Source organism: Colius striatus, chromosome 2 (assembly GCF_028858725.1).
Source record: "Colius striatus isolate bColStr4 chromosome 2, bColStr4.1.hap1, whole genome shotgun sequence".
In the NCBI taxonomy this organism is placed as follows: domain Eukaryota; kingdom Metazoa; phylum Chordata; class Aves; order Coliiformes; family Coliidae; genus Colius; species Colius striatus.
Genome location: NC_084760.1, coordinates 68,123,040 through 68,150,176, shown reverse-complemented (window position 1 = coordinate 68,150,176; position 27,137 = coordinate 68,123,040). Strand labels below are relative to the sequence as shown.

The 27,137-nt window shown below is 38.8% G+C and overlaps 1 protein-coding gene across 1 annotated transcript in view; it reads right to left on the bottom strand.

Moving 5' to 3' along the window:
* Positions 1–27,137, bottom strand: part of DISC1 (DISC1 scaffold protein) — a 211,701-nt gene that overhangs the window by 81,208 nt on the left and 103,356 nt on the right. The gene's annotated exons all lie outside the window — the stretch shown is intronic.

The following is a 27,137-nucleotide window of genomic DNA, read 5'->3' as shown; positions in this document are numbered from 1 at the left end:
CATTATAAGGAATAACCTTCTTGGGGACATAGTAACAGTATTTGAAGGATACCTACACCAATAAAGAAAATGAATTACTTAGGATGGCAAAAAACAGATACAATTAGTAATAACAAGATGAAATTAAGAAAGCTCTGAGTCTTGAGAAAAAAAAAAAAAAAGGTAACAGAAGGCAGGATTTGAGAAGTCTATTGCCTGGATGACTTAATAGGTCTTTTGTATCTCTGCCTCCTGTAACTCCATGATAATAATGACGGAGCGAAAGAAAGGACTCAAAGTATGAAATCCAATTAATTCTTTGCCAGTAGGCAAACCATTTTTATCAGATATTTTGGCTTAGCAATAAGCTTAAGCTTGGCATGATAGATCCTACCTGTCAGTTATTCATATGTAGCTTTTTGTAAAGTCTTTGGGGAAGCCAAGAGTATTTTTATACTTTCATTAAAACACAGACTACATCCATCACAGGAGGAAGTCATATTAAAAAGATCTGTGGCACCTTCAGACTAATCTGTGCATCTGACCTGTGCCATATTTAGTATTATCTAATCTGTTTTGTGCATCTAACAGACTGCAAACCCTTTGGGGTAGAAATCCCATCCTCCTCTTTCCTCAGTACCAAGTGTGTTGACAGCGCTCAACAAACAATAGTCGGTTCCAAGGAAAGGAAGGAGTCTATGCTAGCACACACTGTGCAGTGTTATTTTCAAAGGGTGAACTCTTACATTAGTAATGGAGCTGGGAGTCTTAACATACATTCCAGTAGAAGAACAACTCCTACTTCTCTCAGGAATAAAAAGAACTTTACAAGCCCAGAAAATGCCTCTGAATACTGAAAAAAAAAATAATTTGGATAGGTATGGAAACTGGCAAGAAGTTGTGACAAAGAGAATACAAATGATTTAGAAAAGGCAGAAAATAAATTAAATATTGAGACTATAATATAGCACTTGTGAGGAAGAATCCTCTTTAAAGATACGTACAGACAATTTGTATGCATCATGACACCATCTTTAAAAGCAGTCTGGCAATCACTTCTCAAACAACAATTCATCCCCAGTAGAACATTTAAAGCAACTTATCAACCTACTTCTCTATTTCCCAAGCAAATATTTCATCCAGAGCCCACAGTATTTATTGACACTACTTTGGCTCATGCCCCATTCTTGTAGAAGCAGGTCCCATCTGAAGAGCCAACAAGTCTGCTCTCCACTTTAGTATCTGCCAAAATTAATTTTTGAAAGAGCATATAGGGACATACATAGTTCTATATTGATAAGTTGCCCTTTAAGGTGTTCTGAATTAAAACTTAACAAGCCACAGACTATTTATAAGATCAGTGGGAGCAAGTTATTGCTGGCAGCCTGCATAGCATACCTGGATACTCTTCTGACAAACAACTCCTCTTAATATTTAAAATTTGGTATGTCATCCACATATTAACATATTACACACTCCTCATGGTTATAAACTCGGGCTTGGAATCACATACCACTAACAACTCTACTCTCCATCATCCTGAATGTTTCATTTTGGCAAGACATGGCTGCCTGTGCTGCTCTTGTATGAACTTTCTTCTGAGAAGCAATGCTAGTGTCAAATGAAATACTGATGGTCAAAGAAGGGGACAGGTTTTACAGAGATGCTTTGTTTTTTAAATGATCCTAGTTAAGCATATAAAGCATCTGTTATGTACTGCCCCTTGTAAGCAAAACTGATACTCAGGAAAGTAATTTACATTAAACTAGTACAGTGAGTGAGATGAACACTCCTACCTCATTTGCCACAGCCTTCAAATGCTGTGCTGTGTGCATTTACAGAGTTGCTAACTTCAAAAACATTTGCACTGTAGCTTCTCTTTCCAAGGATAATATTAGCTACAAGAATTTAAAATACATATTCAGGATATTGCATTTCTCTGGCTCAGTTCTGTAATCCTTAATAGTCGATCAAATGAATCCCAGATTTTGATGGAAAATGTGGGAGGTTTTTTGTTCACAGAAATGTATTTTTCGTGTCAAATTTTCAATTACTATGAGAACCACAGTTTTTAAATGTTGCAAGACTTTATTAAAATTTTTAAAAACACCATTTTTTACTCATTTTTCATTAAACAATTACTCAAGATGTTTTTTGAAACTGTCTATAAAAACACTGAAATCAATATATAGAAAATGAGATGTAAATCCTTTTTATAATCACTTATGTCAGTAAATGGCCTAAATTCTAGTCCAAGTCAATGGGACTTCAGCACTGGGGATAATTTACCCCACCAGACAAGTCAAGAGAAGGGAGACTTAAGACACACAACAGTGTCTCAAGCTAGCTTGCTGCCAGCTTCACTGCCTCAGCTATCAAGTAGCACTTGCACACACTTCTTTTTGGAGGTCCTAAAAGTCAGGGACAAAATAATCCACAATGACAGATAGATTTTGTAATGCTGGTGAGAAACAAGTCCTAAATGAAGAAGGATAGGGGTATTTTTGTCATCAAGGGATTTTAAGTATTTTTAATAGTATTTGTCCAATATTAGCTAGAAATTCCATCTAAAGTGGTTAAACGGATGACAGAAAAATTAGAAACCCAGATGAACAGCTTCTAACTTTATATTCAGTTTTGTCAAACCTCATTGAACCTTTCACATTGCCCTGCAACTTAGACGTGTGTGGTAACAACCACCCAGAAAACTACAGATTAGATAATATCCTAAATAATTTCAACTAAAAAGGAAATTAAGAGCCACCCTGCCAACATGATTTTAAATATTTACCTACACTGCTGTTATCTTGGAGGTAACTTCTTTAAATGTCTTTTTAGGGTGCCTTAAATATATGTCAATTACACTGAAACAAAAAATTTTACCATCTGCTATCATACGACAAGGCCATAACTGCAAAAAATCTCAACTAACAAATCCAAGACTGGGATTGCATTGGAAAGCCTATCCTTGCAAGATTCTCAAAGCAATTTTTTTTTCTTTAGAGATCAGTTAAAGACCCAAAGAGGATCACTGGTGTCTAAATCAGTTGAATAACAAGGGAAAGAAGGGACAAAAAATACAGGAAAGGAAGATAGATGAAGGAAAGAGAAGTAGCAGCAATTGCATATGGTGTTAGATAATATAGACAATATACAACTAAGAAGTTTTCCTTGCAAAAGCCAATATTCTCCTGCTGTTTTTAATTCAAAACCTTTCAGAATTAAATAAGGAAACTGAATATTGCTTGGGAGCCTCTGGTTTGCAGAGTTCAGTGAATGACAGAGTTCAGAGGGGGGTGATCAATGGCACAGAATCGAGTTGGAGGCCTGTGGCCAGTGGAGTTCCACAGGGATGGGTTCTGGGGCCAGTCTTGTTCAACATCTTCATGAGTGACCTGGATGAGGGGACAGAGTGTACCCTCAGCAAGTTGGCTGATGACACCAAACTGGGAGGACTGGCTGATTCCCCAGAAGGCTGTGCTGCCATTCAGCAGGATCTTGACCAGCTTGAGAGTTGGGCAGAGAGGAACCTCATGAGATTCAACAAGGGCAAGTGTAAAGTCCTGCAGCTGGAAAGGAACAAGCCCATGCACCAGTACAGACTGGGGGTCGAACTGCTGTCCTGCAGTCCTGTGTCCAGTTCTGGGCTCCCCAGCTCAAGAGGGACAGAGAAATTCTGGAAAGAGTCCAGCACAGGGCCACCAAGATGATCAGGGGACTGGAACACCTTTCATATGAGGAAAGGCTGCAGGAACTGGGGCTGTTTAGTCTGGAGAAGAGGAGACTGAGGGGAGATCTCATTAATATTTACAAATATCTAAAGGGTGGGTGTCAGGAGGTTGGGGCATCTCTTTTTTCTATAGTAGCTAGCAACAGGACAAGGGGTAATGGTATGATGCTGGAACACAAAATGTTCCATTTAAATGTAAGAAAAAACTATTTTACTGTGAGGGTGATGGAGCTCTGGCACAGGCTGCTCAGAGGGGTTGTGGAGTCTCCTTCCTTGGAGGTCTTCAAGACTCGCCTGGACATATTCCTATGCGACCTGATGTAGGTGAACCTGCTTCTGCAAGGGAGTTGGACTAGATGATCTCTGGAGGTCCCTTCCAATCACTACCATTCTATGATTCTATGAACAGCCTTGTACCCACTGCATTGGAACAGTCTGAAAATCAACCTGCAACAGCTGTATTTGCCATGAACTCATTTTTACCAAGAGGAAACCTAAATCAAAACCTGTTTGTGTTAAAAGAGTGCAGTGACTAGCAGCATGGAAAACAGAGATGCTATCTTTCTTGCTGTGAGTATCACAGAATGGTATGGGTTAGAAGGGACCTTTAGAGGTCATCTAGTCCCACCCCCCTGCAGAAGCAGTGTCACCTAGATCAGGTCGCAGAGGAACGCGTCCAAGGTGGGTCTTGAAGACCTCCAAGGAAGGAGACTGCACACCCTCCCTGGGCAGCCTGTGCCAGGGCTCCATCACCTGAACAGTAAAATAGTTTTTTCTTATGTTTAAATACACATGTGTAATTGAGGGTTGATTGTTTTTTTCCCCCCCTAAACTGGTCTTCACAATTCTCTTTCAGTTTTGTACACTGCACAATATTCAAAACTGAGATACAGAAGGACAAATCCTGGTTTCTATGATCCTAGCAGGAATCTTGCTGCTTGTCACAGATACCTAAGCATAACTACTGAGTTAGAAACAGTCAAATCTGTAGAATTAGGTGTGGAAAAAACAAAACAAACCAGTTTTGCATGTTATTGTTGCATCAATAATTGCACTCAACAGATAAAACTTCATGCATGTATACAAGCAGGAATGTGGATGTACACTTTCCAGCAGCCACACATAACATGAATTTGGCTTCATACATGTATGCATGCACACACATCAGACAAGTACACTTATACCCACCTTTTAAGGACCACCACCTAAATTAATTTCTTTTGACCTAGAAAATCTTTCTTCATGGAAGGCAAAGATGTATCGCAGCATACACAGACCAAATCGTACTGAGCAAAACAGAGTTGTACTGAAAACACAACATAGGAAAAAAAGGCTTGATGAGAAGTCCTAAATATATTTAATTAACTCATGACACATCACACAAACTCATGGGAAGAGAAATTACTGACTCCAAGGCTTTGAGTTCAAAAAACCCCCACATATTTCCAGGATAGCTGGGTAAGGATGACAACTTTCAAGAGCTATTCTCATTCCTTCCTTAGTTGTCATTTTAACTGTGCATAAAAAGGGCTGAAAAAACTGTGTTTATTAAAACTGTCTGTATTTCAACACATACCAGGAGTTCTTCTCCAAAGAAAGACAAGAAGTCCAGAGAGCAATGCAATACAAACTGGAGGTCCAATGGTACATTTTCCCATCCTCTATACAATAAAACCAGTAAAGTGAATGAATTTAAAAAAAAGGGAAAAAAATCCTTATGTCAGTATGGTAAACTATGAAATTCACGTTTTCCTCTTAATGCAAAACAAATAGCTAAAGACCTGTACTGAAAGAAAAATGGCTACATGTCTCTACATAACAAATTATATTCTGAAACAGTAATTCACCTGCAACAGTTGTATTGATTCTCACAGATAATAACATCTCCCCCTAAAACATATTTCACATTGTCTTCACTCCATTGATCAGGAGTGCTTTATAAATGCTTCGATCAGTCTGTTAAGGCTTTTAGCTACACATGTGCATCCTGTGATTTTGTGGAGCTCCAAAAACACACAGGTATGGCATGCCAAGAGAAAAGAAACCACGTTTTTTGTTACAGGCTGTTTCCTTCTACACATCCATTATGTTGCTAAGAACATGTTGCACTAGATTTACTGCAAGAATCAGCTGTTTGTGTCTTCTACAAGAGACTAACTTGTAGCGAAAAAGCAGGTTTTTCCCAAGACATAGTTTATATGTTTGGCAAATGACTAGTATTTTTTGGTTCCCTGTTGACACAGATCCAGACATTTTTTTCATCCTAGCACACTGTCACTGAGTTCTAGTTCAGACTGATAGACAATAAACTCTCATTACCATAAGGAAATCCGACATTGTATCAGCATGGTACGCTGCATGGACACATCCAGATACAAGATGAAAAATAACACTCCTGAAGAAAGGAATTGCACTTATAGCACAGATTCTAGAATCAAAAGTTTTTATTAAGGTAAGCAGTTGAGAGACAGACACTTGAGAGCTGTTAGAATAATTAATAATCTACATCCTCTTAGTGGGCTACAAAGACGTTAAATCTGATGCTAAAGTCAGTGTGCAAACACACTACAACATCATTAGTACATACAGTTACAGCATCCCCCCAATCCCTTTTCACTATTCCAACAAATCTAAATCCTGACTTGGAACAAGCTAAAAAGGTAATTCAAGTATCGTGTTTATAATGCAGTGCTGGCTCTTACTGTGCACTTCCTGTCAAGGTATAAAATACCACAACAGGTTGACTTGTAGCTGTAGGAACGTGGACAGCGACCAACAACTAATTTTATCTATACTGCCAACAACTCAGAAATCTGCTGTGAGCAGATCCACCTTGAAGATTGAAATCAAGCCATAGAAAGGCCTGACTTTTATTAGCAATTACTCGAAGTACTTGGCTGTCCTTCTGAAACTAAGCACAGTTGTTACACACCAAATAAACTCTCTTAATGAGCTCAAATCCCACAAGCAACAAAGAAAAATGGTGCTTCCACCTCTGTCAGTAAATATTATCATGGACAGAAGGTTAATTTTATGCAGACAGTGGCTACACAGAAACAAATCTACACCAGTGTCAATGCACCCACTTGTTTCCTCCTTGTTGAGACATTTCAAGGGATTCGTCCTCTATGAAAACACAGTTGATGAAGCTCAATGCCCCATTACTACAGAGGTATTTTAAAACCTGGCTTCATTACATGTCCAGCACTAATCAAGGATAATAATTCAGTTTTAAGGCACCATTCTGATATTTTGAAGTTAGGTCAGACAATTTCCAGACTTATCTGGTTACTGGCTCAAGAAACATTAATCCTCTCAAAGTGTCTGTTTACAAGTGAGAAGGTAGATCCATCCATCTCAGGAAATCTGGTACAAAGAGGGGCTGGAGGCTCAGCATAAGCTCTCCACTACCTACACCACCACCTCATTCTGTGAAGAAATCGGTATTCAAGACCACTCTGAATCAAGCCACATATGGACGTGTACAAGGATACCCCCATTTCCCAGACCACTGTATTTACTACCCATTTTGCAGCCTTTGTTTTAATCAGAAGTCTCAGCAAAACATAGGGAAGCTCCAACAAATGAAGAAAACTTACAGTTTCTACAAAAAGTTTTCTCACCAGTTCTACCTATTACAGAGTCTTTACCATGTACTCTTACATTCAGCATTGAAAAGAAAAAATGCCTCACATTTCTTGGTACTCTGTTTTGAACAGGTATACAGGAAGTATAGAATATTGTTATTTCACCTCACAGCAACAGAAGCAGCATAAAATAAACGTGTGGCCTGCTTCCTCTGTGCTCCTATGATAATCTTAAGTCTATTATTAGTCGGATTGACAAGCTTCAGCTCAGTTTAGCAAGAGACATGAAGCCTGTAGCACACCTGTTTGTGACACTTTTGCATCTAATTAAGTAAATAGGTTGTTCCCTCTTTTGGAATTAACTTTTCACCTGTAAGTGCACCTTGAACAATATTTTGGGTTTGTGAGGCATCCTCCTCTATGTGAAACAGCTCTAGCTCTTCCATACTGCACTATTGCTTTAAAAATTTACCATCAGGAAAGGTGCTAACAAAATATCCTAATTTAAACGGTTCTTTTTTCCCCTTGTTAAATCCTCAAGTGTTTTGAGCACAGCGCCGGGGTATAATAGAATGTGAATAAGTAATGACAGATAAAGAAGTGGATTTAAATAAAATATCCCCTATTACCATTTTTAATTCTTATCTATTGTTACGACGACAGCCATCTGGAATATTACAGCAAGGTGCTCATTCAACCCAGACAGAAAAAAACGCAAATCAAACCCCAGAACAATGACCTTAAATCAGGATTTAAGAGGACGCCTTGCTACCAAGAAACACTGCAGCCGTGCCGCTGTATCTCGCTGCAAGCCTGCACGTTGCCAGATGCGAGGCCGGCGACCCGAGGCCGGGGCAGGGCTCGGTGGGCCGCTGCCGGTGCTGCTGCCGGTGCCCGGGTAGAGGCGCTGCGGTGCGGCCGCGGCCCCGGCCCCGGCCCCGGCCCCGTCCCGTCCCTCCGCCGGGGCAATGCCGCCCCCTCGCGCTGCCGGCGCAGCACAGGCGCTCCGGGCACAGCACCGCAGCGAGCAGGCGCCGGGCTCCGAAAGGAGAGCGTCCCTGTAATTGCACATTAATTACAGCCTTTCACCAAGGTCAAAACGAACGTTTGGAGGCAGCGTTAAGTGGCGTGATGTGGCAAACACATAATGTGGCAAACACATAATGTGGCAAACACATAATGTGAAAAAGCTCTTCCTTTTTTTTTTTTAATGTAAATTTTGACATTTGCTGCCTTAGTGAGTACACAGCTTGCCTCTCGCAGTGTAAGACCCCACAGTAAGGCATCTCTCTCGTGTACAAAAATAGGGACTATTTAACTCACACACCAAACAAATTTCAGTGAATGTGAGGCTTTTCTCTAAATTAAATCATTCTTGAAGATACTTTGCATTGAAATTAATTAATTCCCAAATGAGACTGGCCAATAACGTTATGCTACCTGTAATTATATTTATGTGATATTTGTAAGAATATAAAACTTTTAAATGGATCCAATTCACAAGTAATGGAAACAGCAGTGCAGAGTGGCTGTTGAGTGCAAGCAATAAATCATATAAATTGCATAATTATAACTTCCCATGGCTCCAGAGACAGTTTCAATGAATGATAAAGCAGGATGAATTTTATAACCCCTAAAAGGAGAATGCTCTAGCAGGGTAGTCAGGACACAGACGCAATAAGCTGGCTAGATGAGAGGAGAGCAGTGGATGTCATCTATTCTGACTTCAGCAAGGCTTTTGACACTGTCTCCCATAACATTCTCATCAGAAGGCTCAGGCAGCATGGATTGGATGAGTGGACGGCAAGGTGGATCGAGACCTGACTGAATGACAAAACTCAGAGTGTGGTGATCAACAATGTCAAGCTGGATGCCTGTGGCCAGTGGGGTTCTTCAGGAATCAGTTCTGGGGCCAGTCTTATTCAACATCTTCATCAATGACCTGGATGAGGGGACAGAGCCTGTTCACTGATGACATCAAAATTGGAAGGACTGGCTGATTCCCCAGAAGGCTGTGCTGCCATTCAGCAGGATCTCAACCGCCTTGGGAGTTGGGTAGAGAGGAACCTCATGAGCTTCAACAAGGACAAATGTAGAGTCCTGCAGCTGGGAAGGAACAACCATGCATGGGCACAGGCTGGAGATTGTCCTGCTGGGGAGCAGCTCTGCAGAGAGAGACCTGGCAGCCCTAGTTAATAATAAACTGAACATGAGCCAGCAACGTGTCCTTGTGGCCAAGAAGGCCAATGGCATCCTGGGATGCATCAAGAAGAGTGTGGCCAGCAGGTCAAGGGAGGTTCTGCTCCCCCTCTACTCTGCCCTGGTGAGGCCTCATCTGGAGTCCTGTGTCCAGTTCTGGGGTCCCCAGCTCAAGAGGGACAGAGAACTTCTGGAGAGAATCCAGCGCAGGGCCACCAAGATGATCAGGGGACTGGAACATCTTTCATATGAGGAAAGGGTGCAGGATTGAATGCTGTTCAGCCCGGAGAAGAGACAACTGAGGGGGGATGTCATTAATACTTACAAGTATTTAAAGGTGCATGTTAAGAGGATGAAGTAACACTTTTTTTTTTATGTAGTCCAGTGACAGGACAAGGGGTAATGGACATAAACTGAAACACAAAAAGTTCCACTTAAGGAAAAACTCATTTACTGTTCAGGTGATGGAGCCCTGGCACAGGCTGCCCAGGGAGGGTGTGGAATCTCCTTCTCTGGAGGTTTTCAAAACCAACTTGGACATGTTCCTGTGTGACCTGATCTAGGCAAACCTGCTTGAGCATGGGATTGGACTAGATCTTCAGAGGTCCCATCCAATCCCTACCACTCTGTGATTCTTTAACACAGACCCTTCTCCAGAGCTTGTTTCACTAGCGAGGACTCACTACCCCTCCCCCAGCCTCTGCTGCACACTGAGATAACACCCTAAACATTGGGCCATGATCTCCTACCTCTTCTTTAAGGGGAAAAAAAAACACCAAAAATGAATTCACCTGATTCTGGAGGTTTGCAAGAGGAGAAGACTTAAGTTTTGCTTCTGGCTGAAAGAAAGATTTAATGCATTACTATATCAAGAGCCTCTTCCAATGTATAATACCTTCTTTTCAAACATATTCTCAGTGTTAGTGCCTCCTCCCTGACCCATCTAAATTCTTCTACTAAACCTTTTTTTTCCCCTTCCTTCAATTTTCCAGTTCATTATACAAAATGAAAAATAAATTATTTGTAGTATCCAAATCACAGCTGCCGCCTCAGGACAGCAGGGGAACAACCCCTTCCCTTTTTCTTCTTCCTTGCAGCTGATTTACTTACCATTCACAATGGAGCTGAGCCAGTACCATACTCTGTCAGGCAGAGAAGCGCCTTCTTAGTGCTCTCTGATAACACAGGCACAAACTAAGTGGCACAACAAGACCTGGCGTTAAGTCTTCTCGCAATACTTAGTTAAGCTGGCGTAGCTGATGATACAAGACTCCAGTGAATGCTACAACAGTTTAAGTTAATGTTACTTTCTGCTAGCAAATTGTTCCTGTTTTCCAACTAATTTACAGCCCACATACCTACTCTGCTGTTATAACTGTTTACAGTAAATCTGATTTGCCTGTGATTGGTGAAGCAATAACTCTCAGTAAAAGGGGCAGCAAGAACATATTTCAATCCAACACAATAAACGATGGCAGATTAAGCTCACTTTTTAAGAATGCCCTAACAAAACCTGTGGAGAGAATGTCTTTTCACAGAGGTGCTGTTGGCAAAGCTGGGAAGAGTTGTAGAGCTTGCTGTCACTCACAAAAAGCATGCCAAAATAACAATGATAATGTCTGAAGAAAGCAATCACCTACAGCAGGAATGGGAAACAAAATCAGTTTTGTCTGAGCTAGTGACCTTTGACTGGTAGACAGTCAGCTAACTTTTCCCACCTAATCTCTTATTACAGAGTTATTCCTGGACAGCAATTCTTCTATTACTATGCTTTTTATGTATTTTATAAAATTAAAAGCTCACGATACTCAGACTTCAACTATTCCCTGAAAAATATCAATGTCCTGAAGCAGAATTCTTCATTTTAGGTAGGTCATTTACAGAAACGTCTCTTTTTGCCTTCTTAAACTTCACAGCTAATGTAATTCCTGGGAATATCTTGAGTATATAAGTTTATAAATAGTTTTACTGTTCAGTAGCAAAACATCATGGGGGAAATAAAGACAGACAGAAATAATAATTTCAAAGCCAAGTCATCTTGGGCTTCCTGATGCTTAACACAGGAGAATTACTTCTCACCCATCACACTCTGTCTTGAGAGTTTAGTAGTTTATCACAGCACAACATGGTCCTTTTTCTAACTGGGAAAGAACAGATGGGAGACTGGAAAACACTGCTGAAGACAACACACATTTGTGATGTGTGATGGCACAACTAAACAAGGGTTACCCAGCCACATACCCTTTAAGCACAACATCGAACAGGGATAATAGGCAGAGTAAGAAAAACAGTAGGGTTTATAATAAGGAAACTGTACAACAATGCATGTCCATGTGAGAGCTGCACAGAGTGTTGTCTCTAGCTTGGTTACCATTAACAAGAGCAGATCACCTTGTTGGGAAGGGAAGAGCACTATTTGGCATGAAGGCACTTTAGCACACCATCCACCTGTTCTAGGTCAGGAAAAGGATCTGGGAGTATAGAGCACTAAAATAAACAGAGACAGTTCTCCTGCTCTGAGAACTTCAGATACTTTGCTGCTGGGAGGGGGAGAGTGAAATACTATGGGTTAATCCCTGCTGGTTTACATTGCACAAATATTGAAATACAGCCTCGGGATAGCAAGAAGAAGGTATGCACACAGAAGAAAGAAGCAGAAATAGCTTCTTATTTGGCTTGTTCTCTTCCACTAAACTTCTAGGTTGGAAAAATACTTGTTGGAAAATATTGACAATTTTCAGAGCAACTATCGAACTACCACATCCATAAATCATGCAAGTAGAATGAAGAATATGTCTCTGAGATTTGCTACACGTGGATTGAAACAAGGATTAAAAAGAAGTGGAAAGCTTGGAAAAATCGTGGAAAAATAAACCAACAGAAATAATTTGCAGAATAGAAAACTAAATTAACAGTAAAGCCTATCCATGCAACTTACTTTATCAACAACTGGCACCAGAAAAAAATGTTATAAATGAGAGAATAGTGTAAGAAATTAATCATAAATAGAATCATAGGGGTTGGAAGGGACTTTTAGAGATCATCTAGTCCAACCCCCCTGCCAAAGCAGGTCCACCTAGATCAGGTCGCATAGGAATATGTCCAGGCGGGTTTTGAAGACCTCCAAGGAAGGAGACTCCACACCCTCCCTGTGCAGCCTGTGCCAGGGCTCCCTCACCTGAACAGTGAAATAGTTTTTCCTTATGTTTAAATAGAACTTTTTGTGTTCCAGCTTCATCCCATTACCCCTTGTCCTGTTGCTAGATATCATAAAAATAGGGATGTCCCAACCTCCTGACACCCACCCTTTAGATATCTGTAAATATTAACAGGATCCCTCCCCAGTCTCCTCTTCTCTAGACTGAACAGCCCCAGTTCCCGCAGCCTTTCCTCGTATGAAAGATGTTCCAGTCCCCTGATCATCTTGGTGGCCCTGCACTAGACTCATTCCAGAAGGTCTCTGTCCCTCTTGAGCTGAGGAGCCCTGAACTGTACACAGTAAATTAAATGATATTATTTTGCACATACACAGAAATAAAAATACCACAGGAAATGCCAGAAGTTTGAACAGAGGTAAGGAAAGAAAAAAGATAAAGGAAAAATACATGTCAACTGGATTTAGAAAGATGAAGGCTTACAATGAAAGTAAACATATAAAGAAAATAGGAATAACAACTAAAGGGAAAAAAGGAAAACAGTTCAATACTTGGACTTTAGAGGTTAAAATTTCTTTTTTTTCTGACACAGAGAGCATGGTGTTTATCGGAGACAGAGAAGTCTTAAAACACATGCTTTACAGAAAGCTTAATGCTAGAAAGAGGGTATAAAATAAACAGGGGAACTCCAAAGATGATAGAATCCATGGGTTCAGAACTCTTAAAACTCCCGAAACCCAAGCAAATTTTGAAAGACCCAGAGTTTCTTACTACTACATATTTCTTTGAAAGGCATAAAAGGACACCTGGTACTCTGCCTAGGGAGATGCTACAGAAACAGAAAATATATTATAACACAGGAAAAGATCCTCGTGCCCTGGTGCTTTATCCTGCAAAACTGTGAACATGTCTTCTATATAGACCAGTGAATATTGGTTTTCAAGGTCAGGCAGACAGCTTGTAAAAGTTTCTACACTTTTAGGGTTTCCTGTGTTTCTCTGTAGTCTTCATTTCCCTAACCAATCTGCTCATATGCCACAAAGCTAAACCTCAGCAGGGGTCACCATGAGAGGCCAAATGCAAGCAGCATAAGAATGAGATAACACCCACATACCTCGCCTTGAGGAATTAAACAAGTCAGAGAAGATTTGGACATGGCAGCTTCTCTTAAGAATAAATCAGGTACAGAGAGCAGCCTTGGTGAATTGTGTGCTGCCCTGGAAAAGGTGTGAAACTGCTCCACATGATTAGGAGCTCAGATGAACAAAAATTCAATTAACTTTTGAATTGTAAGAAAAGAATTTCATATAGCATAAGTTGGATAAGAAAAACAAACCATTCAGAGACTGAAAAAAGTATTGGGAGCTAGTAAATTAAAAAGGAAAGAAAAGAGGGAGAAGGAAGAGAATCACGAGTTACTGCAGAACTCAGTGAATAGTAACATGAATAAAAATACTAATAACACTCTGCATTGGACTTCATTCATCTAAAAAGATACAAAAATAGGAATAGCTTCTCTAGTTATCATTATATTGACAAAACAACAATACCAGAATGCAAGTCTAACAGAGATTATTGCATTCATCAATTCACCAAATTGACCAATTCTTGGTCATCTGTAAATCACAGGCAGTAAGGCTTCTCTGAATTCATTCCAGTCATAACTAGGTACAAAAAAGCCAAACAGTTACTGGGAATTTACAACAATGTTTGCTGAACTCTGGCAAAAGCTAATTGCCCTGTCAGTTAAAAGGCGAGTGACTCACTTTTTAATCTGAAGTTGTCAAGCTTCAATTGCTTGTCATTGGAAGTGATCACTTCTGATTTTGTCTATCACCATACAGATCTTTCCACGATCAGGTTCTGGTCTCTGAGTAGACAGTTGCAGATGGACATCAAATGACCTCAGGCTTCTGTTCATTAAGCTGAGCAGAGGCACTAAGTACCTCGAGCCTTCTATGACTAGGCCTATCTCTCTACTCTTTCTCCCCTCAACTCTTTTTCTCCACAACTCATCTACAAATTCTCTTCAGTTTTTGAAAGTTCTGACTTCATTCCACCTTTGAGTGGAATATATGACATTCCAAACAATATTAAAGAGAGATATTTTTAAAATTACAGCTTAAAAACCACAAGGGTCTTTTTAAATATATAAATGAGAAACAATAGTTCAAATCACAATCTAAGATTTCTTTTTTTCTTCCAAATGCTGTCCAAACAAGTTCTCTAATCAGTTCAAATATGCTCACATTTCGCTCAAGACAAACTCTAGGCAATGGAGAATGTTCTTACCTACCAAAGGAACAAAAGTACAATACTGTCCCTGGCTGCCTGTGATGGCAGAACAAGAGGACTCGTTATCTGCAACTGGTTTTAAACAGCCTCACTGGCAAAAGCTGTTCAGATGTATGGGCTTTATTTTTCAATTTCCTCTGGTACTACAGACAGGTTGGAGGCAAAATCTTTTTGAATATTGGCCAACTCGCTCTTGAAGCATCTTCAGGCTATGACACAGATACACAAATCATGTGTTTTTGAGTTGGCCAACAACTGAGTCCTTGCAGAAACTGTTGAAAGCTCTGTTAAGCACCAGAAAGCTGCAAAATACACGTGTCCATCTCGAGATTTCTGTTATTTTTAAGTTTTCCCAAGACTGTAATTACACACACAAAAAAAACCTATGCAGAGATAAAAGAGCAAAGCTCACAAATATTCACATCTATGCCTTTGTAATGCCATCTTATGGGGCTAAAAAGGACAATACCATTTTTAATATTTCAGCCAGCAACTAAGCTCTATTTAGAGGAAATCTCTCCCACTGGAATAATATCCTCCCAGGTAAGAATGTGCCTGGCTACTTCATGAGCTAATGAACAATGGTGTGTTAAACCCGTACTCACAGAGCTTTTTTCACAGGTACCAAAAAGAAGGAACAAACTGCATACTGGGGTTTTAACAGTATTCTACTGGGACTTGTAAATTCTTATTTTGATCACTACATAAGAATTAACAAGAACATTTATGTATTCACAAGCCTGCATACTAGAAACCCGAAAATTTGAGAGCAACACATTTTATTCAGGTCATTCTTTTAACTGCAGAAATAAATGCAACAGGGGACTGTTGGAAATGCTATATTGCAAGTATTCTGACTTATGAAAAAAAAAGGTTTTTTTCTCCTAACTACACAGAAACACTGCCCTAAATTGAAAAATTGATGGTAAAAGTCAAAGGCCTGCCAGTTCACTGAACTAAAAGCAATTAGCTTTTAGCTTAAACACTACAAAATAGAATACCTGTTTCTTCTTTAACAGAAGGGGCCTACCAACTGCAAAATGAAGGATTTCCTAGTTAAAAGAATTTATGGTCAAATTCTGCTCTTCCTTATGTAGACAACACTTCCATCAAAGTAAGAGTTCCTGCATCAAAGCAGCATGGCTCAGAAAGGGATGCTGCAGCTTCCACAGCAAAATGCCAGAGGTAAAACTCTGAACTTTACTGAAACTGAAGGCAAAACTTTTACTGATATAAACAGATCAGACTTTCCACTTCAATGCTTGAGAGAGAATTTTGAAAATATGAAACATTCAAAATCATGAATAGAAGACATCTGCAATTCCTGCAGTCTTCTGCAGGATCTAACATTTTCCAAAAGACCACAGGAGATACCACTGGTACCTATTTGCTCTTCTCTGGCACAAAGCACAGACAATCTATCTCTGTACAACATTTTAGAAAATCAGGAACTGGGAAAAAAATAGTAGAGAAAACGTTGCTATGACTTCTGATCTAGATATAGGACGGTTTATCTGCACAAAAATACACATAGCTTCAGCCTGTCGTTTCCAGCTTGCATTATTAATTATATTTCAATGCACCTCACTAAATGAGACGTATAATCCAGCCAAAAATGTATAAAGGTTGTAGACCAAATTATGCCATGTGTCTTCCAGCAGATAATTCCAACAGGTAATGAACTGTTTAATCTTATGCAGCTTGGCAAACACCGTCTGTTTATCTTCACCCAAGCCTTCAACACGCACATCAAACCAAATGTATCTTCCCCTAATATGACTGAGTCTTCTTTTCAGTTAGCATCACTCAAAGTTTAATTGGACTCTGTCTACTACAATATTTTAGTACGAACAAATAAGCTAGGGTTTGAACACAACAATATAGTAGTTTTTTAAATATCCAGTTCGACATTTTTCTTACCTTTCTTACATTATCTCAGTCTACCAGTTGAAATCTTATAGGCAATCAGATACAAATTTACTAGGACCTGCTGCATATGCACCCCACATTCTGTGCAATTAGAGGCGGCAAGATCCCTGGTTTTATACTACAGTCTACTATCTACTATACTACCATCTACTCTGCTTAAAGTCTGTGGACCACACACCTCACAACATAATTTTAAATAGAAGCAGTTGTTACCTCTACTCCTCACACAAGAAAACTGTGGCACAAATCAACTGAAACATGAATAAACTCTCAGTTCCTGCTCCAATGAGAAGACAAACCAAATTGAAGGATACAAAGTTCCAGCTCCTGACTCCAGGCATCAGCAATTCCTTGGTTTCATGCCTTTTACTCCAGTTTGTATCCCCAAGGAGAGAGGAAGAAAATTACTGGATGAGAACTTTCAATTCCTGAGCAGGAGACACAAGGTACTTAACTCTGCTCTAAATAATAAGATTTCCATTGCCTCAGAGTAATCAGTTAAGACTTAAAGGAAATGTAGAAAAAGACAAAAAGCTTAGAGAAAAATCCAAGAATTGTAAATACATTTTCTCTGAGGAATCATAGTCAGGACAAATAATCTCTCCTTCTTCCATTTAAATTCTCTGTGTTTCCACTTCTGTATCTTGGTCAGAAGTGCAAATTAGAAGAGGTTTTCTATTGTAAAGCCTTATTTTAGGTTAATGTACGCAGCATTAAAATAATTTTGGGGACAAAACCCAGCTGTTCAAAAGAGGATTAAAATTTCAGGGTTTTTCTCATCAGATATTATATCTCTCCCATGTTTCAATAAATATTTTTCATCATTCCAGATTTCGTTATACTTCTGTATATCAGTGAGTATAAAGTCTGCAACATTCATGGAACCCTGTGGTGATTCAAGTAACAAACTATACAGTAGACAGTAATTTCATTCATTTTATGTATACAATTATTAAGCAAAAAGTCAGTCAAGGATGATAACATATCTATTTTAAAGCATTTTAATTACAGAAACCTTCACTTAGCTTGTATCCTTACTATTGGTATTTGTGAATAGCTCAAAGAAAACCTTAAACCACTAACTATAAGAAAGAACAAGGCAAAAAGATCTAACTACTCTGCATCTGACAATCAACAGGAACAAAACTTGAGTGGAAAAAAATCCTGTATTTCAATAGGGACTCTTGCATTTCAAATGGAATTGTATCCTAGGGGTTTCCTTTGCTTAGATGTTTGTATATTAGGCACTGTACATGAATGTCGCCAGTCAATATAGAAGATTAAAGATAATGTCTAAGAAAATTATGTGACTTTTCATTCAATCACTTACCAACAATGTAAGGAGGTACAATCTTTTTACAAATTGTATTATATATTTATGCAAGCAGAGCATTAGACTTGTACACTGTAACCTGAGAACACAGCCAAAATATTAGAATGAAAACTTTTGAGTGGAAATGTATTAATGTGCTAAAATTTGAATCAAAAAATCATACATTTGAAAAAATATCTGTAACTAAAAAGCTAAACAATATCTTCACACTCTATTTCTGCTGCTATATAATTCTGTTCTAGGACATCCAGGACATCAGTGACCCCAGATGACCCAAAACATTTTTTTTGTTTATAGCTATAAAAATTAAATAAAATCCAAAATTTTAACTAAATGTAAAATGCTGTACTATTTTTATCTTCAATCAGCAGAAAGTCTGACTCTTTGGAAGAATAACTGCCTGAGATTGGTTTCACTGAAGTGCTACTTCAAAAACAAACTGACACTACTCCTTAAATACCATATTCATCTCTATACTCATCCTCAAAAGAAAGCAAATGAGGCAAAGCATCCTTAAGAGCCCTTTGCACATTTTTGAGAAATGAAAATATCATGCCATGGTAACATATCTTGAACAATGTCCAAAAAATCAGGGAAACAAAGCAAAACCCTGCTGGTACAATACTGAGAATTAAAACTGAAATGAATAAAGAAACCTGTGAATTCTAGCCCACCTGTTTACTGACTTTTTCAATAAAACTTCAAAGTTTTAAGAGGCTAAACACTGTTTCCATACTTCCAACCTGTTAATCTTTCTGGATTAAGCTGTCAAATACATGCTGTAATCCCATCCAACGGGTCTTGACCAAATATATGCAGGCAGTATCTATATGAAATGGCAAAATGAGCAGAACTGCAAAACCAATTACCTGAATGTCTCAATTGCCTCACGTATGAGACAAGGAAACCAGCATTTATCTTTCTTTGAAAAGTAATTCAATCCTGTTTGTTAAGTTTAATACATTTGTCAGCAGTTTTCTTGGGCCTCTTCTGAGCACCCCACTGTCCTCAGACAGGCTTGACCTTTCTGCCTTACTCTGAGCCACTCCACTAAACATGACTATGTCTTTGTGCCACAACTGGAAATTTCTTAGTACAATATCTAGAAATGGCAGCTGTACACCATCAGTAAAAGGAGTTTCACAATGAAATAAGACAGAAAGTTCAGTAGCATGACAGTACTATCTGCTCAATCCCCAGAAGTGGCAAACCTTAAAGAACGTTTGTTGGTTTTCACCAAAGCTAGTGTCATGCTAGAGTAGTTACAACTGCACGCAGGAAGCTGTTCCATCTGTCTGATAAGCAGAAGACACTTGATTTTTTTCTTTTCTTCTTTAATCCTAGCTTTCTAGCATCTTGGCATTGCACTCCTGAAAGTAGCTATAGTCATTAAAAGAAAAAAAAAAAAAAAGTGAAAATTTCATCTGAGCCCAGTATTTCAGAAGATGCAGCTGCAGAATTAGAATCTAATGAAGAATGATTAAAATCGGTGGTATGCACTTTCAAATTTATTCCAAATTCACTCATCTGTGTTGTTTCATATTTATCCTGTTGCAACTCAATCAGCTGAAGCAGCTGAACTAAAAAGCAGAGTAATGAAGAGACCTAGAGCAGAGATGGCAAAATCAGGAATAATTTGATACTACAAGTTTAATCCACTGCATATATAGCTGGCAATAGCATTTCAGGTGTAAAGGAAAAAGTTGCCTGTGATACCATCAGAACTTTCTGCTTGCTAGTTTTTTTGTATGTACACCAGCATATTAAGGTATGTGTGTTCCATTACGGGGTTGAGGTTGCCCGTCTCTCATTCAAGCAAAAGGCTGTTCAGTAACACTTTTCACTGATGGATTGCACTTCCATGATTCCAGCAGAGCCACTTTGCATTCCTATGGCACTATGACTTAGGAAACTTTTTTATCTTTTCTGCTTATCCTAGTTGAAGATCATCATGTTCACTGAAGAGATCCAGCACAAAACTTAGATCAAGCTCTAATTCTTGCGCCTGGTATATCACCACCTCTTTAACTGCAAAATCAGCACTGGGTAAGTTCAGGAGTTATTATTCTGTGTGTAATTATGTAATACTGCTGTCTGCAAGAGTATTACACTTGCACATACAACCTTTCTATAAAGTTAATACCACCATTTATCAGAAGAGAGAGAGATGGAAGACTATAAACACAGAAATGACCTGATCAAAAGACCCCCATAGATACCAGTGGGCGTTGAACCAACCTGCTGTGTCACTCCAAGTTGCCTGAACACATATTTCGTACTTCCTACATTTCAGATATTTGCACCTAATTATTTAGAATGGCTAGATTAAATTTAATACCTCCATTCCATTAGAAAACCTAAACTTCTATTCTCCAAGTGAAAATCAGGAAGTATTTTACATGTTTAAATGAACACTACCATTGAAGACGACCTTTATAATCACCATTATAAAAAACACAATTAGAAGTGCCTCAAGACATATGGCAAACTTAATTATGCAAAAACAGCCTAGTTTTGAGTCTTTTCAATTCTGACAGAAATTGATGCAGAAAACCAATATTTAGTATGCATTTTAGTTATAGAAAACAGGAAACATCTAGCAGAAATTACTCTATGTTATAAAATTCTACAGTTAGTATTTATCAAAAAAGGTAATTCTGTAACACACAAAAAAGCCCTGAACTACTTACAGTTAAATATTATTTAAGAGATGATGTTAATAAAAAGTGGTTTTACTTATTTCATATAGAATTTGTAGAAGCATGACATGGAATGAAAACCATTAGTCTGAACTTCACCCTCAAAGCTTAGTAACAATTTGAAATGCAGTGACTACCATTACATAATTATAAGACTAAAAGATGTGTACAAGTATACTCCACCTGAAAGATCCCAAGAACTTTAAATTGACCAAAGAAAATGAAAATCATGCTTACAATCAATGAAATGCAAACAAGCAGGCAATTTGCATAACGGTAGAAGTCCAAGCAAAGGCAGAAATTCCAATTTTTCAAATGAAACAGCAGAAAGAATACTGATAAGCAGAGTGCAATCACTTATGCTGTGTCTGGACATGACAACACAAAAGGAGCTCTGCAAGGCTGAACTTCCTGAGGTTTTCTGAGGTTTTTTTTCCTATGTGGACCTGGCTTTTACATGCTGCCTGACAGAAGGCTGCTGAGTGTTGCTTTAGAGCATCAGTTGAATGTCAGCTTAGAATAAAGGATGCTACCAGCTGCAGTGCCAGTCCCATTCCTGTATCATCACTGACGCTTTTATACTTTCTGTGAAAGCTAAATAGAATGAACGCTAACTAAAACTGACAAGATCACTAAATAGAGATGACTATAAACATAAGCAGTAAGCTGTTCCATTTTACCACTCAAATGACAACAAGCATTTCGTATAGGTATGACACACAAAACATAATGACCTTGCACAAATTAGAACTGGACACACAATGAGACTCAGAACAGCTTCTTCCTCGTGGAAGCCCATCTGTTACACACTATGTGGTTCTCCTTTAATGATTTATTTAAATATAAGCAACTAGAAGGTTCAGCTTTTCAGTTTAGAATCAGATAATCACTCAGACACAGGATGAACTGTGGAAACAATATGGAAATTCCCTTTGGAGCAGAAAAACCAGCATCAAGGAAAAAAACTATAACAACAACCTGAAAAAAAAGATAAAAGCAAAACATGGAATTATTTTTATCATGTCGTAGGTAGATATTGACTTGGTATTTTTTGGAATAATCTTCATACATTTTCAAAAAAGTATTTAAAAAATCAGTTATGAAGAGAAACAGAGAAGATTTTGTAAAACAGCTGTTACTAAAAACTAATACTTAACATTAAAAAAAGAGAGAAAGGTTTCCCAGCAGGAAGCATATTGCACGTGCTTCTATCACAAGACTTTCAGTGTTGAATCTGACAGAATAAAAATTTGAAATAGAATGAAAATGCTTAGCAGTAAATGGTCATTAACAGTTCAGTAAATCACATTCGATACAATTGGATATGAAGCACAGAACCTGCTTCTCATAAATATTTCAGTATGCAATGTCAGTATTACTTTAAGCAGTAACACTAGTGGTTTCTGCTGTCCACTTGATATTAAGCTTTAGACTAATTAATTGCACCCTCCATAGTGACCAAATATGCATCTTTCTAAACAAAGACTGTAAAAAATGACTGGGAGTATTTCATTTATTTTTCACAGTACATTCTGAACACATTTTATTCCTAAGTAGCTAAGCCAAAATCTATGAGATACTCTGCGCAAGTGTGCAGGAGTATGTGCATAAAACAAGAGAAAGAAGAACAGAGTTTGAAAGAAAATTCAAGTTTCCTAAGAAATCCCTCTACCACATCCACTTCACTATTTAACTAATACATCTGTTCAGTTCCAGCAAACTTCACTCTGCAAGCAGGTTGGTAAGAGCTTTAGAACTTGCACAAGCAATTTCTAAGACAATAAAACTCAATTATGTCAATGAGAGTCGAGCAGCAGAAATTAAAGTATCAGCCTCCAAACAATAGTTCAAAAAAAAAAGGAGTTAAAAAGCTATTTTGATGCGCATGATAGCCTTTATTTTATATTTCCTCTAGAAATTAATTCGGCGTAGAAATTCCACTTAAGATGACTTGGCAAGCACAACCTAGCAATTAGATCACAAAATACAGTCCCCTCTAGTTCTGTGCATACATACATTATTTACCAGGAGATGCTTTCCCAAAAGTGTCATAGGGACAGAAAATGGCTGAGTGCAAGGAATTCAGCACACAAGGCAGGAGAATCTGCCCATTAGTATTGGTAATGAGGAAACCAAGACAAGAGGGTAGGTTTCATTTCCAGCCCTGGGTTACAAATGCCAGTCAACCCATGCCAGGATTTATAAGCGCAATCCAGTGGTTTGGCAGACAGGCAAGTAATTAAGCTTCACTTGTCTGGAAAACAGGTTTGGTTGTTTTGAGCTGCAAAGCAGTTCTCTTCTGTGCCATAACAGAACCTTCTGACTTTATAAGGCAGATGTGCTCACCAGTAAAGCACAAGATCTTTAGTGATTTTCCCAGAACCTTTGTCTCAGCCTACAGAAATACCTGCAGTCTAAAAGAATGTAAAGCTCGCACAGAGCATCATCTGATTTCAAATCTGTTTACTGCAAGTGATTTGCTCAGTTGTGATTGATGCTAAAGCAACCAGGAGACTTGGTTACACCACCAATTCAGATGAAATTACGTGACCTCTGTGTCCCCGGCTTTTCCATCTGTAAAATGCCAATAACTGTTGATCGCTTCCACAGAAGTGTTCTGACGCCCTCCTAAGAAAGTTATTGTCTAAAGGGCAAATTAGCACTATTCATTCTGTAAATGCTAATAAATAGCATTACTTGTCTGTGCTTCTATTATCCAATGGGAAAAACATATTTTTGAGCATGTCTAAAAACATGAAAGGATTTTTGTCAAATCTTCTTTACAAGAAGCACTGACAGCTCTCAGCACAGTAAGCCAAGACTGATTTTTGTACTACATCTGCAATATCTTTTATACTTGGGGAGCTGGCACAAAGTGAGAAAATTCATTAACATGCTAATGATGTGTCCTATTTAAAATTCCAGCTCTGATTATTGTGTGATTAAGTCTCTTCCCCTGACATCTCCTTCCGTATATCTGTATTACTGTGAAAAATCAACCATTATTAATGAAATAAAAAATAGGTGATCAATTTATACACAAGAGGAAGACAAACATACACACATACTTTAGCATTTCAATTTCTTTGTTTAATGTTTTCCATGCAAAGTGATATTATCTTTAGAAAAAAAAGAAAATTCAAAAAAAGTTTTCAGGAAATTCACAGGCACAAAAGAAAACAGTTCAGGTGCCAGATGATACAGAAACAGCTTTGTGGAGAAATACCTGTGCAGGAGGTTTAAAGGTGCTATATTAAAAACAGAAAGAGGGCTCCTGGTGCAGAGAAAGAAGATTATTCCCTGAGAGCAAGAATGAGAGGAGACAACTCCAGTCAACCCAATTGCCTTTCCTGGAGAAAGGCAATTTCTACACTGAAAGACATTTAAAACCACTAACTTATTTAAACGACCATAAACCTTCACAGATGAGAAGACCAAGGGATTCTTTTTCAGTGTTATTTTTGACAGAGCACTGGAAAAGGCTGCCCAGGGAGGATGTGGAGACTCCTTCTTTGGAGGGTTTTTAAAACCCACCCAGACGTGTTCCTGAGTGACCTAAGTGGACCTGCTTTAGCAAGGGGTTGAAGTAGATGATCTCTAAAGGTCCCTTCCAACCCCTACCATTCTGTGATTCTGTAAATCTATGTTTAGTTTGAGTGGACACTTACCTCATAAAGAGTTGGGCCAAAGCAGGGCACAACTGTGCTGCAAGGCAGAACTGCAGGTTCCTACTGCACATCAAGATGTGGAACAGCCAGCCTTGCCCAGAGTATTTTTGCTGTTTAAGTTAGTATGGCTAATTTGGCCTGAAGTGCTCCCTAATGGATCCCAGGAAGACAAGACAGTAAAAAAAAACCAAAAAAATGGAGACCAATTGCATCCTCAGTTAGTAGAGTTAGACACAAAAAGGAATTCTCTCCCTGGCTTATAGCTATAGAGGGAGAAGTCAAACCACCCAGGAATGGGCTGCACCAAGCAACGGGACTAACCACATGTATTAATTTAAGCTACAGCATAGAGCAGCCGAGCCCATGATGCACTACGAGTTCAAGCAGCAAAAGCATTTTAGGTGCCATTTTCCTGCCAGACTACACTCCCAAAATCAGTGTGTCACCAACAGCAGCTGGTCAACGCATTCCCTATCACGTGTCCCACAGCTCATGCTAGGTCCCTAATGCCATCAATCCCACCACATGTTGATGAGCGTGCTAATGCCCCACTTACATGAAGTTCCTGGTCAGCACTGAGCTGGCATGAGGAAAAGACAAAAACTCACTAGTCTCAGCAGCAACATGCATTTTACTAGCTTAAATGACCTACAAAGCCTGAGGCTGTGCAGTAAGTCAGCTCAGACATTCCGACACAAATCACACCTTTTTCAGCACCATCAAAGTCCAACAGAATTATCTCCAGTTCTTTTGAATAACAGTAAAAACAAATGGTAACAAAATCAAATTCCAATTGTTTATAATTTACTCCCGTACAGTACAAAATAACAATTGGTTCATAAAAGTGGATGGCATCTTTAAGATACAGTCTAATTACTGTTTTCCAGACAGTATCAAAAGCTTTTATTCAACATGGTGGTATCAAACCCATGTTAGTGTTCTTAAACTTCAGTAAGATTCCATTTGTTAAAAGAGAAAACAGTGCATGCAAAGGGGCAGGGATGAGGAAAAGGAAGGATCTCAGACTCCAATTTATGTATCTGACTAGTATGTGCTTGATACGTTTCTCCTTAAGCCTACAGAATCACAATAAATTAAAAGAACAATTCACATAGTTAGCACCCAGTGATTTGCAATTTACTGTCAGAAATTGTAGGACAGGAACAATCAGACCAAAATGTAAAGGGGAAAAAAATGAATCTATGAACTGCAACCAACTCTGTTACTTCAGCAATGGTCTTGCACAGGTTTTAATTAAAACCCCACAGAAGAAAAATACAACTTCAAAGTTCATGTGTATTGTAGGAAGTTTAATTGTCCTAGAAACAAAGGAGCAGCAAAAAGGATAGTTTGGAAAGTTAGAACCCCGTTTACCTCACTTGGAAATCTAAGCAATGAGGAAGTATCACCTGGCATGGGTTGGATTACACTATAACAATGCACTACTTTAAATTTTAAATTATTAACCGTCCAGTTGCAAAGAAAGTTCTTATCTAGTAGAATGTGATTGTATACACACATATATTCTTCTATACAATTTTAAAATACTTTAGACATGTTTCTAAAATAGCTCTTGCCTATCCATCTGCCTATGAAGAAACAGAGGCACTTTCCTCAACTAACCTACTGCTCATAAGATCCTGAAAAAGAAAAGACATTTTTAACTCCTAGAGCTTTAAAGGAGATTTATACTTAGCTGTTTAGAAGTAACTGTAGTACCTGTACACTGGTAGTCAATTAAATGTTATTCAGCCTTTTCATTTAATCAAGCAGCAAGGAGGCTGCTTTATCTACTTAATTTCAGGAGAAGGTAGAGCAGACAAGAGGATAAGCCAAGTCGGAGAATGACTTTGCTATTTTATTGTCAGTAGCTTTGCTAACGATTGCATGGAACTTTCTCAGTTCCACTGTGGCACTACAACCCAAGCACGCTGCTTATCACTATGTCAGCTGTGTTTGACAAGCTGTTTAACCCTCCCCAAGCACAAATTCATGAAGAGAACTCTTGCCTTCAGAATCAGGCATCCCTTGCATCTCAAACATTCGGATTCATTGCCAAAAATGTTATTTTTATACATACATACATATATATATATATATATATGTAATTGATAGTAAACTCAACATGAGCCAGCAATGGTCTCTCGTGGCCAAGAAGGCCAGTGGCATCCTGGGATGCATTAAGAAGAGTGTAACCAGCAGGTCAAGGGACGTCCTGCTCCCTCTACTCTGCCCTGATGAGACCCCATGTGGAGTCCTGTGTCCAGTTCTGGGCTCCTCAGCTCAAGAGGGACAGAGAACTTCTGGAAAGAGTCCAGCACAAGGCCACCAAGATGATCAGGGGACTGGAGCATCTTTAATACGAGGAAGGGCTGCGGGAACTGGGGCTGTTTAGTCTGGAGAAGAGGAAACTGAGTGGGGGATCTTATTAATATTTACAAATGTCTGAAGGGTAGGTGTCAGGAGGTTGGGGCATCCCTTTTTTCTATTGTATCTAGCAACAGGACAAGAGGTAATGGGATGAAGCTGGAACACAAAAAGTTCCATTTAAATATAAGAAAAA